Genomic DNA, 18,782 nt, shown 5'->3' with positions numbered 1-18,782 from the left:
AGGAGGGTGGAGCCGCAGGCCCCTGCTGCCATGAGAAGCAGCCTACCAAAGGGACAGGACAGTGGGTTGCTTCACCTTTGTGTGGCAGAGCTGGCTCTTGGTACAGCAGCCCTGTTATTGGCAGGAGCTTGCTTCCAAGTTACCTTGCAATTTCTCCTTAATTGCTCACCTAGATCTGCTTTTAAATGCCTCAAAGGCAGGAACCAAGATGGTTGTTTCTTTTATAACTTTCTAAAGGGCTGAAGAGCAAAACAGCATTTATATAAAGCTTCAAGATTTACAAATGGCTTCTTATACATCAGATCCCTTGTTCTTCACCAGAACCTTGAGAAATGGGGACTATTATTATCCTTGTTTCATGCAATGTTCATTGTACACATGAATGCTGCTTTACCTGTGGATGATTAGTCTATTTTGTTAGAAGGCTAATATGTTTTTCTTATTATACTGGGTACCTATCACCTAGATACAGGACAGGAAAAAGTGCACCACTTTGTGAACTTGTAGACTATATTACAAGTTAAAGGCTTGAAGAATTTTGAATTTTGAATAGGTTTTAGTTTAAAAATCTTCCAGGAGCATAGAAGGATCTGACAAGAAATGAGATTACATGCAATAGGCCTTGGTCTTTGAGTTAATCCAGTTAAGAAGGTTGCAGAATGCCCTAGAAGGGGAGTTCTCTATATACCAGAATAGGGGTTCTCCAATCGGTGTGGTCATCAAGCGCCATCTATAGCTAAAGTAACATGTCTCACCCATACACACCTATTTTGTAGATGACCAAATCACATTTGAGAATTACTTCAACCAGGGGCGCCTGGGTGGCTAAGTCAGGCATCCAGCTCTTGATTTTGGCTCAGGTCATGATCTCAGGGTCACGGGATTAAGCCCCACTGTCAGGCTCCACACTCAACAGGGAGTCTGCTTGAGATTCTCTCTCTCTCTCTCTCCTTCTGCCCCTCCCCCCACTCATGTGTGTACACATTCTCTCTCTCAAATAAGTCAATAAATCCTTTTTAAAAAGAATTACTCCAGGGCAGCCCTGGTGGTGCAGCGGTTTAGTGCCACCTGCAGCCCGGAGTGTGATCCTGGAGACCCAGGATCGAGTCCCACGTCAGGCTCCCTGCATGGAGTCTGTTTCTCTGTCTGCCTGTGTCTCTGCCTCTCTCTCTGTGTGTCTCTCATGAATGAGTAAATAAATAAATAATATTTAAAAAAACAAAAAACAAAAAAAGAATTACTCTGGGATGCCTGTGTAGCTCAGTGGTTAAGTGTCTGACTGACTTCAGCTCTGGTCGTGATCCTGGAGTCCTGGGATCGAGTGCTGCATTGGGCTCCCGGCATGGAGCCTGCTTCTCCCTCTGCCTGTGTCTCTGCCTCTCTCTCTCTCTCTCTCTCTCTCTCTCTCTCTCTGTGTGTGCCTATCATTAATAAATAAATAAATAAAACCTTTAAAAAATTATTCCACTCACAGTAGCATTTTTTTCCATTGAATGTATTATCGAACAATAGTTACTAGATCAGCCACTGCTTTCATGTGAGAGCTATGACTTTTAAAAGGGGCCCTCATGTGGCAGCTGATCTCACTCATAAGGTCAGATCTTGGAATGGACCCTGGGTTCCCAAGCCCCAAATGATCTTCAAGAAATGTGTGAGCAGGTGTTGCATCAGAGTGTAAGGATCACCTATAGCACATTAAAGCTACTTCTGAGTGTCATGTGATCTCCTTAACCAATGGTCTCCTTGGATCTCATCTGCACTGTGTTCTAAGGAGACTTTATTCAGGGAAAAGATCTCAACTAAGGAGAGAAAGAAGAAACAGAGAAGATGACTCATTGCTCTCACTGTGATCCTTGTCCCAGATCATCCCGTTTGGAACTCCAGAAGATGCTCCAGCAGAAATCAGAGAGTAATCCTTGTCTTCTTCATTGATGGCATACTTGTTATCACTTCTCCCAAATAAAATCCATGGATTCAATATGATTTCAATAAAAGTCCAGTTGAGTGTCTTCACATAACATTCAACTTGATTCTAGAATTCATTTGGAAGAACAAATGGGCCAGAATGGCCAAGATAATTTTATAAAAGAGCAGAATTGGGTCCAGGCTTGCAGTGTCAGGACATATTAAAAATTATAGGGCAGCCCGGGTGGCTCAGTAATTTAGCGCCACCTTCAGCCCAGGGCCTGATCCTGGAGACCTAGGATTGAGTCCCACGTCAGGCTCCCTGCATGGAGCCTGCTTCTCCCTCTGCCTCTCTCTCTCTCTTGCTCTCACTGTCGGTCTCGCTCTTGCTCCCCCTCTCTCTGTGTCTCTCATGAATAAATAAATAAATAAACTTAAAAATTATAGTAATTACATGGTAGCAGTGTAAAAGTGAATAGATTATTTGAAAAAAGTCAAAAATTAAAACATTCGTGTATAGGTAGGAATTTAATATTTCACAAAAGTAACACTTTAAGTCTATGAAGAAAGAGTAGATTAGTGAAAAAGTGATACTGGGAATAACAGACTTCCTTTTGAAACAAAATAAAATTTATTCATATGGAGATTCCACATGGATTAAAGACAAATATAAAATATGTATCTATAAAAGTGCTAAAAAATAGTAGAGAATATCTCTGTGACTTTGATGGCAGTGAAAGTTCTCCTTAAAAAAGACGCTTAAAAAAGCAAAAATGACGAAAACAATGACACATTCAGCTACATCAAAATTTAACACTTATCTTTATCAAAAGACACCATAAACAAATCAAAACATAAGCAAAAATTGGGCTAAAATATTTGCAACATTCAGAACAATGTATTAGTTTTCCCTACCAATAAGAAAAAGTCAAACAAGCCAGTAGAAAAATGGACAACATATAATATCAGGCAACTAACAAAAAAGGAAATATAAATGGTCAATAAACATATGAAAAGATACTCAAACCTGCTGGTAATTAGTGCATTAAACCTGTAAATGATATACCTTTTCTTTTTTCACACACAAGATTATCAAAAATTTTTAAAGTGATGACAAGTTTAACAAGAAACTAAGGAAAGGATCCGTCTCGTGTGCTGAAGTTATTATTTAAACCAGCATAGCCACTTTGCTGATCATTGCACAGAACCAGCTGAAGCTAAAAGTCTACGTATTTCACGATCCTACACATCTCATTCCTGATAGCTTCCCTTCTGTAATACTTGCACAAGTGAGCTAGAAAGGTGTTTGTTACAACACTGCTTGTACTAGTAAAAATCCAGAAATAACCCAAATATCCATCAATAGGGAAATGGTTTTTAATAATATGAGACACACATAATATGGAACTCTGCCAGTTAAAACTAATGAGGTTATTCAAACCTATTATTAATTTGGATAAATCTTGAAAACATATTGAGTGGGGGGGGGGAGAGATGCAGACTAATACTGTATATGTTTTCTAGAGAAAAAAAAGTATATGTATATGTATCAATGCCCAGCAAAACACCAGGAAAGACACAAACACATGCACACACACAGACGCAAGCAGCAGGAGTAATTACCTCCCAATAGAGAAATAAGGGACTAAGAATGAAATTAAGCAGGATGAATAGCTTCAAGGGCACCTTGACCTCTCTGTAATATTACAATATTTTTGCAGGGATAATATATTTTTATGTAATTAAAATTTAATTTAAAATGAAAACTACGTTTTCAAAAAACAGTGTTCATTGAAAATGTATAGGTCAGACACTATGCAATGTGCTTTATGGGCATTATTTCATCTGAAGCTCAAAACAACCCTCCATGTATTATTATTTCCATTTTACAGATGAAAAAGCTTGAGTCCAAGAGATAGTAAGTCATGGGTCTGCCTGGCCCACTATCTACAGTTTGCTGTCTTCTCTTAGCATGAGTGTGAAGGGTGCTTAGAAATGGTATGTCTTGGGGCACCCGATGGCTCAGTCAGTTAAGTGTCCAACTCTTGGTTTCAGCTCAGGTCATGATCTCAGGGTCCTGGGACTGAGCCCTGTATTCAGTGGGAAGTCTATTTGAAGATTCTCTCCCTGGGCTCTTCCTCTACTCACATTCTCTTTGTTTCTGTCTCTCTCAAAATAAATAATAAAATAAATCTTAAAAAAAAAATAAAGAAATAGGATGTCTCCTTGCCATACATATGTGTATAAGTCTTTCTCTAGGATAGATATCAGGAATTTGAATTTCTGCATCATAATGTATACACAGATTCAACTTCAACTGATTTGATCAAACTGCCCCCTCCCCCAAGGATGCTGCACCAATTTACACTAGGCTAACCCTTTCACTTTTCAGAGGAGGATGCTCCAGTCCAGGGACCAGAAGACTAGTCTCAACATCCCAGGTCAGTGTCCTTCCCCATGATGCAACATCCTGTCACAGAACCTCATTCCAGTCCCAGACTAACTTTTCACAAATGCTGGAGTCCATGGGCCAGTGGTTAATATTCATTAGGTGAGAGTCAAAGGCCAACAATGCTAATCTTCCATTGAAGGGACCCTGCAGCTACTGGCAGTGGGTTTTAACTGGGTTTTCTATTAAAGCAATTTTCTCCTCAACAATTTATCATAAAGAAATGAAACAAATAAATCTCATTTGGAAACACTAATGAATTATTTAGTATTGGTCCAGCAAAAATAAAACATGAGCTCTGTTAGTCTCATCTGTGGTAGAAGAGCATCTAGAGAGAACAGCCTAAGATGGTAGGTAGTGGGGGGCATGGTAGAGAGTTGCAGCTGTCCACATAACCTCCTTCATTCCAGCAGACCTCCCACCCCAATCTATCCTGGACCAATTCACAAGAAAAATCTTGGTAAATTCCATTTTGGCCAATCTCATCCCTGTTTTTCACTGACTCAGGTAACGAGGATAAAGTTCCTCAGCCTGGCATCCAACGCTCATTCTACTGGTCCCTTCCTGTCTGGTCTTTACCTTTATTCTCCCACAGAAACAAGATGTGGCTGTATCTGTGTGCTTCACAAATGTCTTCTTACGGAGCCTGTCCCTGCTAGCACTACACACTCCATTACCTCTGCACAGGACACCTACACCTAACTGGGGAAAGCAGACCTGGTCTCTCCTCACAGCAACAACAGCCCAGACACGTCCAGATCTAAACTCCCAGCACATTCTCTGCAGATCCTAGCTAAGCCTGGCAGCAAATTCAAACACAAACATGTTTTACTCCAGCCTGTGTGATGAAGAGAAAGATACGACAACTTACAATGGCCATTTCCGTGTGGGAAGAGAATGAAAGGAAGTTTCTCCATGAGAGAAGCTTTCTGAAGTGGTCGTCTGCCACTAAAATAGCTCTCCAGAAAAAAAAACAAAAACAAACCAGACAACATCAGGACCTGATTCATGACATTTGCCAATTTCTGTGATGTAAACATTCCTACTGTGGCCGATAGGCCCCAAAGCCCTGAACATTTCACGAACAGCTCTTTCTAGCCAGCCCTGGCAGGCTCCAGCAAACAGAAGACTCTGATTGGATTCTCTAAATAGGAAAGGCAAGCCCCCAAAGGCAGAAAAACAAATACCAACTGAATCAGCTCTCTGTTCACTGGAGCTAGCAGCTGGCTCAAGCAACTAACACTGTTAAGTAGAGGAGTCTGGGGAGGAGAGGCCAATGAGAATGAACCGCCAAGGAACCATTTCCCCTACAGACTTTTAAAATCCAGCAGAATATGTTCCCTTGATTTCAGTGCTTTGCAGTGTTGTAATATAAATTCCCTCAATAACTCTGAAGCTTCCATTAAAGTCGGGCTCTGTTGCAAGCCCTTGTGGATAGCATTCTTGGGAGCTGCAGGGAGGTATCCCACATGGAATACTATCAGGAGAGAGAGCACACATAGGGTACCAAGACCGAGACAACCCCAGGAAACTGGATGATTGGAAGGAACAGATAAGCAGAGCTAATGGAAGAAAATAGCCCACTTCACAGCATCCATCCCAGTGCCTCCCAAGAGACTGGAAGCATGCCATTGCTGCAGGAATAAAGGTTCAAGTGAGTTCCAGTTGCCCTTCAGAAGCCAGGGTGACTCCAGCGAACATCTGTATTACACAGTCCAGTTGCTTTCCTTCTGATTCTGTCTTTATGTTTCACGTTTCAGACACACACACAGTAAAGGGCAGACAGGAAGTCAAAGTTCTAGTGCCGGTTAGGGAGAAACCCAGCAGAGAATGAAATTCAGCAGCTGCAGGTACAACAGAAGATGGGAACCAAAGTCCCAGTGGTGAGCAAATGTGTGTGTGTGTGTGTGTGAGAGAGAGAGAGAGAGAGAGAGAGAGAGAAGAGAAGAGAAGAGAAGAGAAGAGAAGAGAAGAGAAGAGAAGAGAAGAGAAGCATTTTCCAAATGAGAGTAAAGTTCTGTGCCCAGAAAGTCAATATAGTCAAGTGGGACAAAAACTGAGTGAGCCAGCAAAGGAAGAGCTGCAGGAGGGCAAGGCCAGCCTCCCTGGAAATGGCTCTGGAACTAGAGGGGCAGCTTGCCCCAGAGGCACCTCGGGAATGGGCTACGGTCACAAAGACAGCAGTGATGTTCATGGCCAGGACCAGGGCTGGTGTGTGTGTGGGGGAAGCCCTCCTCTGCATGGAGAAGCAAACACCAGCCCCTCCTCCTCACGGGGGAGCAGACACCAAACCTCCACCACAACCCTACCCACCTGTGGCCACTGGAAAAAGGCAGAGGCCGTGGCCAGCAGCTACAGCTGACAATCTGCTCTGGTGATTTTAAGGAACTCTCAGTTCTCCTCCACAGGGCACATACCGATGCAGGCTACTGACTTCCTTGACTAAACTACAGATGGAAAAGTTATCATCTTTTGTCCTTCCTTCCACAGGAAGCCAGTTTTTCAGGGAAGCTCCTGCAGGTGGCTGGTCAGTTTCATCAGTTCCTGTGCAATGAGCCTGCTGACTTGAACTGGGCACCTGGCTCTCAACTTCAAAAACCATGAAGGAGAGCATGACATAACAGCTATGGCAAGAGGAGAGGGATATTTTAATGGACAATCTGATGATTGGTAAAGCAAAAAAGCAGGAAGCATTGTGATCACCGGACACCCACGGCGCCCAGTAGCAGCAGCTGTGCTATGGACCAGGAAGGCCACCACTGGCTCTCTGGAGTGGGTTTGGCTCCCTCTACACAGAGCAGGATGATCTTGGATGCAACAGACTTATGAGAAAACTGATTGTTTTGAAACACTGGCACATTTTTCTCACCAGGATAAATTCTTTTGGTCTTTAGCATCATGCGGCTCAGAAAAGCAGGGGCATGGCAATTAGCATGCTGCCTGCATACTCAGAAAATCGCACACAGTCAGATTCCCCCTGGAATTCATCTTGGTGATTTTATCAAGTCTCACTCAGCTTTCAGTTACTGATTCTAAGCTCAGAAATAGCACCACAGGGGGCTGAAAGAGGTCATTTGGATTTCCAATATTTCTACGTCCTCTGAGTCGTCCAGCCAACACATTACTGCTGAGGAAACCAGGAGAACCCGAAGTACTGAATCATTTCTCAAAGCCATTGCTTCCTCCCAGCCCCTCACACCCCTCTCACCCCAGTCTCTGCAGATAGCCTTCCCACATCACGCCTCACCCCTTCTCAACTTCCACACAGCAACCCAAAGAGATTTTGCTAGAGAACAAGTCTGATTATAGCATTCCTCTGTTTAAAACCACACAATAGGCTCATATTGCTCTTAAGATGCAGGACACACTCCCTCACATGACTTGGAAGGCCCCACATGCCTTAGCCTCTCCCTTCAGCCCCAGCCCTATCCTTCACTGTGGTCCGCACCACAATCCTCCCATTCCCATGCTCTGGCAATAATCAACCTCTGGTCCTGGAGCCATCCCTCTCTCTTACCTCTCAACTTTCATACCTGGTGTTCCCTCTGGCTAAAATAGTGATCCTCTTGTCCCTTTGCCTAAGTCTCATTCACTCATTGCAAATTGGATTAGGTTTATTCTGGGAAGCCTGTTCTGACCCCAAAGCCTAAGGGAGGTACCCAACAACTCTGGCCAGCACCCACCACAACCCTATCACTCGCTCACTGAAAGGTTCTGATTGCTTGCCTGTTGGTCATGGCCACACTATCTGACTTCTTTCTGCAAAGCCAGGCACAGGGCTTGTCTGGCTCACAGATACCTCTGCAGCACCTAGCATGAAGCCTGCCCACAGAAGTTATACGATCAGTTATCTGCTAAATACATAAAACAAGAACTATTGACAAAGTATAATATATCTTGTATGCATTACCCAAGGAAATTAAAGAAAGACAGTGATACTTAAAACCTTAATATCTTTCCACAGTGTCTGATTTTTTTTTTTTTTTCAAATCTCTGAGCCCCTCACAACTGTCAGATTAGGGGTTTGACAGGTAAATCCTGGTTCACAACCTCAAGGATTTCCCAAGTGAAATCTGAAACTGGCCCCTCCTACACGGGGGCTGGGAGGTAGAAGAAAGAGGCAGGTTGGTGGGTAGTGATTTTAATACTCAAAGGAACTTACACAGGAGGCTCATCTTCTAGCTGCCAGATCAGTAGACCTCCCCATCTGCCCTCAAGAACCTTAAAGTTTGTACAGACACATGCACACTCCAGATGGTCCCAGCAACACCTTACTCTCAAGGCTGTGTCCTTGAAAATGGTCCCCACCACAGGAATGGTGCATGGAAGGTACATACAAGGGCAGGGTAGGGGCTATGGAGCCTCCTCTTGGCTGGTGCCAGCTCTCTGGTCAGCCTGTGCTCACATCCTCTTCTTGATGACCTCCTCTAACAGCAAGCCAAGGCAAGTTGGGAGGTTTGTACCTTGCTCCAAGTCCTCATGCAATCTTGCCAAAGCCTACACTAGCATTCCAACTGAGATGCTCTACACTATACCAGGCCCCTCACTACTCTCATGGACGAAAAAAAGTCTGATTTCTAACAAAGAAAAGAGCTTCAGAGGATTCTCTGATACAACATTTAGACAGAAAAAAAAAAATCATCATGCAATCTGTGATAATCTTCAGAAAATTTTTAGGTTATCAGTAGACTATCGTCCTTCAAATTCTTAGAGGTAAAAATTCACATTGTAGACAACTTCATTTATCTATTTCATTTTTTATGGGAATATATTCAGGTCAAAGGACAAAAAAACTCTAAAAATTAAAAAAAGAGCCATTTTCATGACACTAGCATCAATCAGGGTTAAAATGCAGGGAGGAGGCCAACTGAGGTAGAAAAGGGAAGCTGACCAATAAAAGATCCCAACTCACCTGTTTCTCTGCCTTCGTGAACTTGCTATTGCTGAACAGCCCTCGACACATGAAAGTGCCACCCACATCCAGCAGCTGCTAAGAAGCCCCAACTGATTACCTCATTGTCAGAGAGAATGAGGAGGGGAGGAGGGGGGAGAGAGAAACCAGGGCCAGTCTCTCCTAAGATATCTGAGAACTGCCTCCAAGGAAACCAACACAAGTTGCAAGCATTTGGAAAGCATCTGGTGGAGGCAGCCCTTCTCATCTGTCCTCCTTACAAAACAGTCTGTACATGTTTCTTAGTAGCAAGAAATCCACCAACAAGAAATGAAGTAGCCACTCTGTTCCCTGCCTTGTGTCTGGTGTAGTCCAGAATTTAAGGGAGGTACACTAGACAGAGCCTCTGCCCTCATGGAATTTCAAATCTCACTGGAGAGCTGACACACATGGAAAAAGAGAAAGGTACACGGGTATGGAGAGAGAGCTCACCACTGAAAATTAAGACATTAATTCCAACTTGCCAAACCACAATGAGATACAACTTCATACCCACTAGAAGGGCTAAAGTCAAAACAGCTCAAAAAACCAAGTGGGATGCTCTCATGTTGCTGGTAGGATTGCAAAAATTGGTGTAACCACTTTAGAAAACCCGTTTGGAAGTTTCCGATGGAACTAAACATACACTTGGTTCAGTCAACTCTGGTATCCAAAAGAAATGAAAATTTATGTCTACCAAAAGACCTGTCTGGGAATGTTTATGGCATTCTTACTCATAGCAGCCCAAGCTGGAAACAACTCAAATGTCCGTCACCAGGAGAATAGATAAATAAATTGTGGTATACCACTGTAATGGAATGCCATTCTGTGATTAAAAGGACTGATGTATTGATATATGAAATAGCATGAAAGATTCTCAAATTATGTTGAGTAAAAGGAGCCAGGCACAAATGCATATATACGATGTGATCCCATTTATATATGAAATTCAAATACAGGGAAATGAATACATTGTGATAAAAATCAGAAAGCTGTTAAGAGTACAAAAGGTACAGAGAACCTTCTGAAGAGGATGGAAGTCTTACATATCTTATTTAGGGTGGTAACTACTTAAGTGTATGTAATTGTCCAAATTCATCAAAAATCGATATGTTTTATGTTAATCGGTTCTCAATTAAAAAAAAAACATAAAAAATCTAATTTGCCAGATTAGCAACACAAGCCCTGTTCAGGGTTCCCAGATCTCCCTGATCTATATAATTTTACTACCAAGAGGTCTGTCGTTCTTAAACCCTTTATATGCCACAAACCTCCTAGAAGAGGGACTTCTACAGATCTCCAGGCTTTGGGGATAGTTATGGTACTCAGAGATGGCAGCTATCCCATCTTACAGTAAGGAAGCAGAAGCTCAGAGAGGTAAAGCAACTCCTCCAAAGTCACCCAGCTGGCAAACGATAGAATTAACACTCAGTATCAGACTACCTGTGTCTAAAGTTCATGCTTTTACCAATATTCCTGTTGGCATCATTCTATAGGGAGATACTTCTCAAAAATTCAATGCCAAGATTCTGCGTGTGGCATGCCAAAAGAAGAATGGAATTTTATGATCCTAAGAATTTCTCAGGGAAGAGGAGATTAAAACCCATTAACAGGAGTAAAAGGAGATTTACTCAACAATACAGAAAGGCAATCTCTTGTAATATATCTAACAAACAAATCTTAACGTTCAAAACACATAAAGACTTCCTACAACTTAATGAAGAAAAATACCAACAACCTGGAGAGAAATAGGCGAAAGGCATAAAGCAGCAATTTACAGAAGACATATAAAAGCCAAAAACACTCCGTTAACAAAGGAACATGAAATATGAAATATGAATTTTTCCCATAAGTTTGTCAAATGTTTTTACAGATTGATAATATCCTGTGTTGGCAGGAATGTGGAGTACTCATACATACAGTGTGAAATAGTATAAATTGGTACAACCTTTTTGGAAGACAATTTGACAGTATCTAACAAAATATAAAACATGAATTTCCTCCAACTCACGATCTTTCATCTTACAGAAATACTGACACAAATCCACACTGACATGTGTACAAAGATTTTCACTAAGACATTGTTTGCAATGGGGACAGTTAGAAGGAATACCCATGCCTGTGATTAGGGAACGGAGTAAATATAGGATGCTGAATTATGTAATTAAATACTATGTAACTGTTAAAAAGAATAAAGTGGTCTAAAAATGGCAAAGGAAGGGCTATCCTTGGTAAGGTGTCCTGGATACATAAGGACAGGGAAAAGGCAAGCTGCAGAGAATATACAGCAAATGTTGCCATTTTTGTTTCAGAGCAAAGTAGGCAGGAGCTGAAGTGGGTCCTGGGCACTGACTCCTTACTCAATGCACTTTCAGGAACTGAGCAAGATGACGCATTTGAGCACAGGAGGAACTCAAACAAGGTTTGGGTTTGAATTTCAGGAGCACTAATGTGAGCAACCAGCAAGGAGAGCAGATGCTAACTCTTGGAGGCATCCTGGAAGCTGAGACAAGGTCCCATCTTGGTAACCCATTAAGATATAAATGATAGCAGTGGTTTTTATCTCTTCAGCACTTCAGAATTTATGAAGTACTTTCACATATAGTCTCTTGTTTAATGCTCTCATCTCTCTTTTTTTTTAAGATTTTATTCACTTGTCATGAGAGACACAAAGAAAGAGAGAGAGAGAGGGAGGGAGAGGGAGAGAGAAAAGCAGAGACACAGGCAGAGAGAGAAGCAGGCTCCATGCAGGGGGCCTGACACAGGACTCGATCCCAGGGCTCCAGGATCACTCCCTGGGCCAAAGGTGGCGTTAAACCGCTGAGCCACCCGGGCTGCCTCCTCATCTCTTTCTTGAGGTTGGCATTGTCTCCCTCAAACCACATGAAGGGAGTCTTCAGATATGTCACATGAGTAATGCACGTCCACTCCATTCTGACCAATTCTCCCACAGTATTCCCAGGCTTTTGTCACAGTGTGTCACGCAGGAAGAAAAGGGCTCAAAGATGTGTTTAATGAGTAGCTAAGTAAGTGGGTGGGTGAGTAAGTGAAAATGAGCAGATTTGCTTCTACTTGTGACAGAAACTCTTTCCGCTCATCCTCACCCCTGTCAGACAGGCGGGCAGGGGGGTGACCAGTAAAAGACAAGAAGATCTCACAAATACAAACCACCAGAACATACGGCAGCCTCATCCCCTTTTACTATAGTCAAGGAACTATAACTCTCTAGGGAAGAAGCAATGGCCCCTCGTCCAGATGAACATCTCTATGGGCAGCCCAAGAGGGTCACCACAAAGGGACTGTGAAGTCCCTGGGAGGTCTATCACCTCACGCCCTCACATGTCTCTTTCATCAGAATATGGTGAAGTAGTACAGAGACCTGACTTCAGATCTGCCCTTGGTCCCTTACTAGCTTCATGGACTGAGGCCAATCATGTAATGTCTCTGAGCTTCTGTGTCCTTGTTGGTAAAGGAGGGACACTAAGAGTTGCTACTGAGCTAGGATATAAAGGATTAATGGGATACTGCAGATAAATTACAGCATCTGATACCTCATTAATACTCAATAGTTTGCTATTAGTTTCTGATTATCACATAGTAGGATAAACATCAAAAGTATAACCACAGAATATCTGCAGAGAACACTTTAAGCATACAAATGTGTGCAGGTGCATGAGTCTTCACACTGAGCAGAGGTGGTTTTGGTTTTTGATAACAGGGAAGAGGCTGTTTCAAAGAAGCTCTGTGAAGAGTGAGCTTCTCAAACTGTTACTGCCCTTTTGGAAAACCATTAAGACAATGCCCAGGCCCAGACCAAAGGCTGGAGTCACTGCAGGTATCTCTCCCCTGCCTGACCAGCTTTTCTGACATCCTTCCACACACATGGGCACCATCAAGGAACCTATACGAAGGCATTCTAATTGTAAGCTTGCCGTTTCCACATTCAACGCCCCAAGGAAGTGATGCTTTACTACCTGATTATTGTGAAGATTAAAAATAATGCCACAGTTTTCTGTGCTTTTATGTCCCAATCACATTTATTAATCAAGAGGCTCTATTCCAACACATAACCAAAGTGTTATTCCTCCAAATTGGAGAGGGCTTTAGCAATTTTGCTCAGAATCTATAAATGAAATAAAAAGAAACAGCTTTTCTGTTTCCATTCTCTTCTCCTACCTGAGACTGTTTTTGTTTCTGTTGCTAATAGAGCAGCACCAATCCCAAGACCTCAGCTACACTCCACTAGCCATGTTACCATGATACTCTATGCAGGCTGCTCCAGGGGGCAGAGTCTGGGCTGAGCTGTCTTTCTCACCAAAACCACTTGACACAAGAGCTTAAGAAATGTCACTGAGTGTCACAGGAAACAAAGAGGAAGGAAAGACATTACAGAACAATCCAGTGTCTCCACAACTTTACCCAAGCCCCTGCTGTAAAGCTGAGCATTTCCCCAGCAAAACTGCCCATGCTGTTTCTTTCTAGAAGAGGGAAGAGCGCGGTTTTGGAATATTCCCTCCACTCAGGCAGGCTACCAGGATTCCGGTGGGCTCCCCTGGGGATAACCTGCACTGATTTCTGAGGCTGCCCATCCGTTTCCAGGGATGGCCCAGCATAGATATGCAGTCGGGTGGCCATTTGCTTGTTTAAAGGATGCCACAGACCCTGGGGGTCAGAACAGAGGAAACACAGAATGCCACCAAGTATGGGAGGCAGTGAGCAGGAAGGGAGGGCTGACTATTAGGTAAAAGGAACCCCGATGGTCCCTTCCAGTGACCTCTAGATGAACTGTCTGCTAACCAGGAGTCTCCCAGGAATATTCCAGAAAGGCCAACAGAGAAGTTTCTGATTAGTTCCACTAATCTGGATCATCCTAATGCTGCATCTTTAAAAAGGAGCACAGCACAGGCTTGACCCTTGAGGAACTGACAAGCTAATGTTAGAATGTCCACCTGCATACCTTGCATACCTGCTTCTCACCTGGTTCAAGCAGGGTTCCAAACGTCAAGCTGTGTGCAACATCCAGTAACAAAGCAGCTGCTGGTCTAGACTCAGAGCACACGGAAAGGGGTGTGCAGGGAGCATACAGAGGAGTTGCCCAGAGCTGGTAGTGCCTATAAAAGGAATCATCTTCAGACCTAGGTGCTCTGAGGTTGGAGTGGGAATGACTTACTACTTGCTTACTATTTGGATAGCTTTAACTCTCTTTGTATTCCAAAGACTGAAAAAACTCCCATACAGATGTCAGAGACCAGTCAGCACCTGACTGGTCTACAAAACAAGCCTTCACTCGTTGTTACAGAGGGTATACTGGCTCCCAGCCCAACACTGCAGCCCAGGGCTCTGGGCTAGCTCCGGGGCTGACCACTCGGCTGCCCTTCCCTCCCCCCTGCCTGCTAAGTCTCCTTTGCTCTATTCAGAGGAGGAGTGCAATGCTCTGAAGGTTAAATTGGATCCCCTCAGCTGTCCTTTATTCCCCTTCTAAGGGTTGGCTTGGCCATTGCCCTGAGCTTACTCTTTGGCAGAGAACAGATTTAAAGCAAAATTATTTATCTTCAATTACTTCCAATGTTTCAAGCACATTTCCTGGCCCAGGACTGTAGAGTTAATACAAGCAAAATAGCATAGGAACATTAGACATTGCATAATTGCCTGATTGGGGCTTTCACTATTGTCAAGTTCCTGACTGAGCATGGTTGGCACTTAAGATGGGCCCAACAGGACTGGGTGCATCTTCCCTCCCTAGGCCTTCCCTTCTTCAACCAGGCCTTCTAGCCTAAAAACCAACACTATGAAATGGGGATTCCTAAGCATGAGAATCTGCAGCCTGCTCCCCTCCCTCAGCCTTCTTCCCCACCCATAGCAAGCCACAGCCTCTGCCTCTCTCCAGAAGAAGCTGGTCGCAGGGCAAGGCTGTAGTCATTTTACAGGAAACACATTATGGTGTCAGTAGCTTACTGGGTACTTTCAAACTATACTCCCTTCTCATTTTTAAAGATTTTTAAATTTAATCTGTAGTTATTTTTCACAAGTAACCTATTAACTGTTTTCAGCTCAAACTAAGATTCTCCAGCTGGGAATACTCAAAGCAGTCATTAAGTGTAAACTCTGATTCTATTATGATTCTTATCACTCTGAATTGTTTTATGTACAAGTATGGGTTTGCATACTAGACTATGAGCCCTGAGTTCAAGGTCACGATTTATATCTTTTTGTATTTTCCCAGCTTGCATTCTACATGGTACATGCTCAGTACAGTCAATGTTCTTTAGAGGAGGATTCTGAAAGCTTGATCTGGCCTCTTCAGCCCAAGAGTGAGGCAAGATGGAGGGATATGTGGAGAGCAACACACCCTTACAGTGTGGTAGTTGGGGCAATTTAGAGATTGTATCCCATATGAGGTGACCTTTCACTTGGGTCTTGAAAAATGATATAATTTCACCGAATGGGATGGGAGGTGATAGAGGGATGAGCCCAAGATGGCGTGCAAGCAAGTTTGTGTAATTATCTTGGTGTAGGTGGAACAGAATGTGGGCAGAAAGCCGGATGGAAACTTGCAAAAAGTTGCAAAATATTTTCCCAGATTAACCTTCACCACTAATGAGCACCAAGATTTTACTGTGGCTCCTTACTTTAAATTTGGTCTTTCTCTCACCCAGCATGCATACATGGTGTCTATAGAATTTAAGGCACTTTGCTAGGATTTGTATCTGCCTCAGCCCCGTCCCTACTGTGGGTCATCCATTGCTTGGAAAGGTGATGTAGATATTCTATGCAGTCTGCTTTACCTCTGATCTTACAAGACAAGCTAGAGATTGCATCTTTAATCTTTTCATATCTTCCCACAGAATATGCATAAACATTTTCTAGATACTGGTTTTAATAAATGCTATGGAATTGAGTTAAGCTACTCTCAAGTATAAGGATGGCAGAAGGAAGAGGGATGACAGGTAAGAAGAATAAACACAAAAGAAGAATACCTAGAAAGGAAAATATTAGTGTGAGGCAAGAAATAATTAGAACAGAGAATAAAGGAGGTTTAATGAGAAGACGGTAAAAAGCATGGAATCTTGGGTCTAAGAGGTCAAATCTTGGGTGTAGATGGGTTTCTCAAGGCCAGCACTTAAGGATACCCCAATTAGGAAGGGAAATGGACAGCACTCTAACACACTCTCTTACGCTAAAGTTCTAGGCAGCACAGAGCAATGTTACTTTGACTCATATTTGACTAAGCAACTGTAGGAGTATTTATATACACCCAAGGATATGGCCCTTATGCCATATGCTGAGCCATCTGGCAAAACGTGGGATGGTAGTTACAGCAGCTGAACTAACTCCTCAGGACCAGGTAAATTAGGTTGATAGGATTTCAAAGCATTAAAAAAAAAAATCCCAATCATCTTTCTCTCTAACTCCAAAATACAGTTTCCAAGTTCTGGGCCTGTGAAACCGGAGGATCCAACCTAGATTGCATTATGTATCTACATTCATTATTTCTGACAAGCCAAGTGAAAGCACTGTTTCTAACTTGTGCAAATCAAACTGCTCTTCCAATATGCTGCTTCCAGATAGAGGAAATATTTCCCCTAAGTTCCATTTCCCCATTATGGTCTTGGTTGTTGTATGGGCATCATAATAGTGACACATAACTCTACTGTTTTTATTACATCAAGTTTTAGTGGACCTTGGGGAAAAGATGACTAATGACACCTCTTCCTTCCTCAGTGTGACACAAATGAATCAGACACCACACCAGGAAGCAGTGGAAATAGAACTAGCTTATGAATCAGGGATCGTGGGTCTTAGGTAAGGTTTGTCTCTAACTAGTGATGAAATCTTGCAGACATCTCTCTAGGCATCATTGATTGCCTCCTTTTAAAAATGTGTCCCCATTGGAAAGGAGAAAAAATGAGTGGGAAATATCAGAAAGGGAGACAGAACATGAGAGACTCCTAACTCTGGGAAACGAACTAGGGGTGGTGGGAGGGGAGGTGGGCGGTGGGTGGGGGTGACTGGGTGATGGGCACTGAGGGGGGGGCACTTGATGGGATGAGCACTGGGTGTTATTCTATATGTTGGCAAATTGAACACCAATAAAAAATAAACTTATAAATATAAAAAATATGTCCCCATTAAACCTTAACATTCTTGTTTCCTAACTATTCTTCCAAAACCTAATTAAGTGATTATTTATTATAAAATAGATTTTAGATGTTCATTGTCTGAATAATTTGTAGGACAAAGTCTTCTACCCAGCTATTTGGACACCTGCTGAAAAACACCCAGCTTATACATAAGACTTGTCTCCACAGAAGTAATTAAAAGCAGAGGAACCCTTTGGCACTGATTCCTCCAGAACTGAAAGAAGCTACTCATACAAGGCCTGCCATTTTGTTAGATGGGCTTTTTAAAGGTGCGTATATGCAGCCAGCAGAGCTGGAACCCAGATAAACTGAGAAAAAGAAGCGATAGTATATGTTTCATTTCTCCTCCAACAACTCAAAGAATTCATTCATTAAACTGTCAGGTTAATACTGTAAGACAGAACTTAGAATGGAGGAAACCCTTAGTTACTTACTCCCCAAGAGGTAGGGACATTATCAAGCATTTTGAGCTATACCATTAATACCATAAAGTAGTAAGCATGCTATTTATTGGTACTGATAGTATTAGATCTGCCACAAAAAAAAAGGTGGAGGAGTTGTCTTCCTTTAAACCAAAACGTCTTCTCTGGTCCTGCTGACTTTGGGGTCATTCACTTCAGTACTCTCAGGCCCTTTCTTGACTAATAGATACAAAGAATTATCAACCTCTCTTGGAGAATTTAACATGAAAAAAAGCTACACACTAGAAGGAGGATACTTTGGAGTATTTCTGCAATTAGAAGTTGGAGAAAGACTGTTTTTGAGCAATGATCTTCCCTAGAGCCCCTGAAATCACAATATTCCTACATGTCAGCCAATTTTGTGTCCTGTCACATAAAATCCCTCCCAGCAGGCATGATGCCAACTGGGCATAATTTTATGGATCACCAACAACTTTTAACATGAACCAATTACTTATAAGGAAGCTCAGGTCCTGCCAGATTTTCTTAGGGTTCAAAACTGAACACCTAAGTCTGATTTTAGAAACTGCCTAAGGCTGTAAGAGTGAGCCTGAAATATGCGTATGTGGCCCAGGTTGTCCTTCATAATAAATTAGAAGCTTGCTTGGTTAACAAGGGTTTAGAACAAAGAGAATCAATACTCTTCTTCCATCCACTAAGCAATGGTGAGTTGCTTGGCCATGACCTACCAAGAAGGTAACTGAATAGGTTTTTAGTTTTTTTTTTAAAGATTTTATTTATTCATGAGAGACACAGAGAGAGAGAGAGGCAGAGACACAGGCAGAGGGAGAAGCAGGCTCCATGCAGGGAGCCCGATGTGGGACTCGATCCCAGGACTCCAGAATCACACCCTGGGCCAAAGGCAGGTGCTGAAACCACTGAGCCACCCAGGGATC

The sequence above is a fragment of the Nyctereutes procyonoides genome, unplaced genomic scaffold (assembly GCF_905146905.1).
Source record: "Nyctereutes procyonoides isolate TBG_1078 unplaced genomic scaffold, NYPRO_anot_genome, whole genome shotgun sequence".
Classification (NCBI taxonomy): domain Eukaryota; kingdom Metazoa; phylum Chordata; class Mammalia; order Carnivora; family Canidae; genus Nyctereutes; species Nyctereutes procyonoides.
This window is presented reverse-complemented; position numbering follows the sequence as displayed.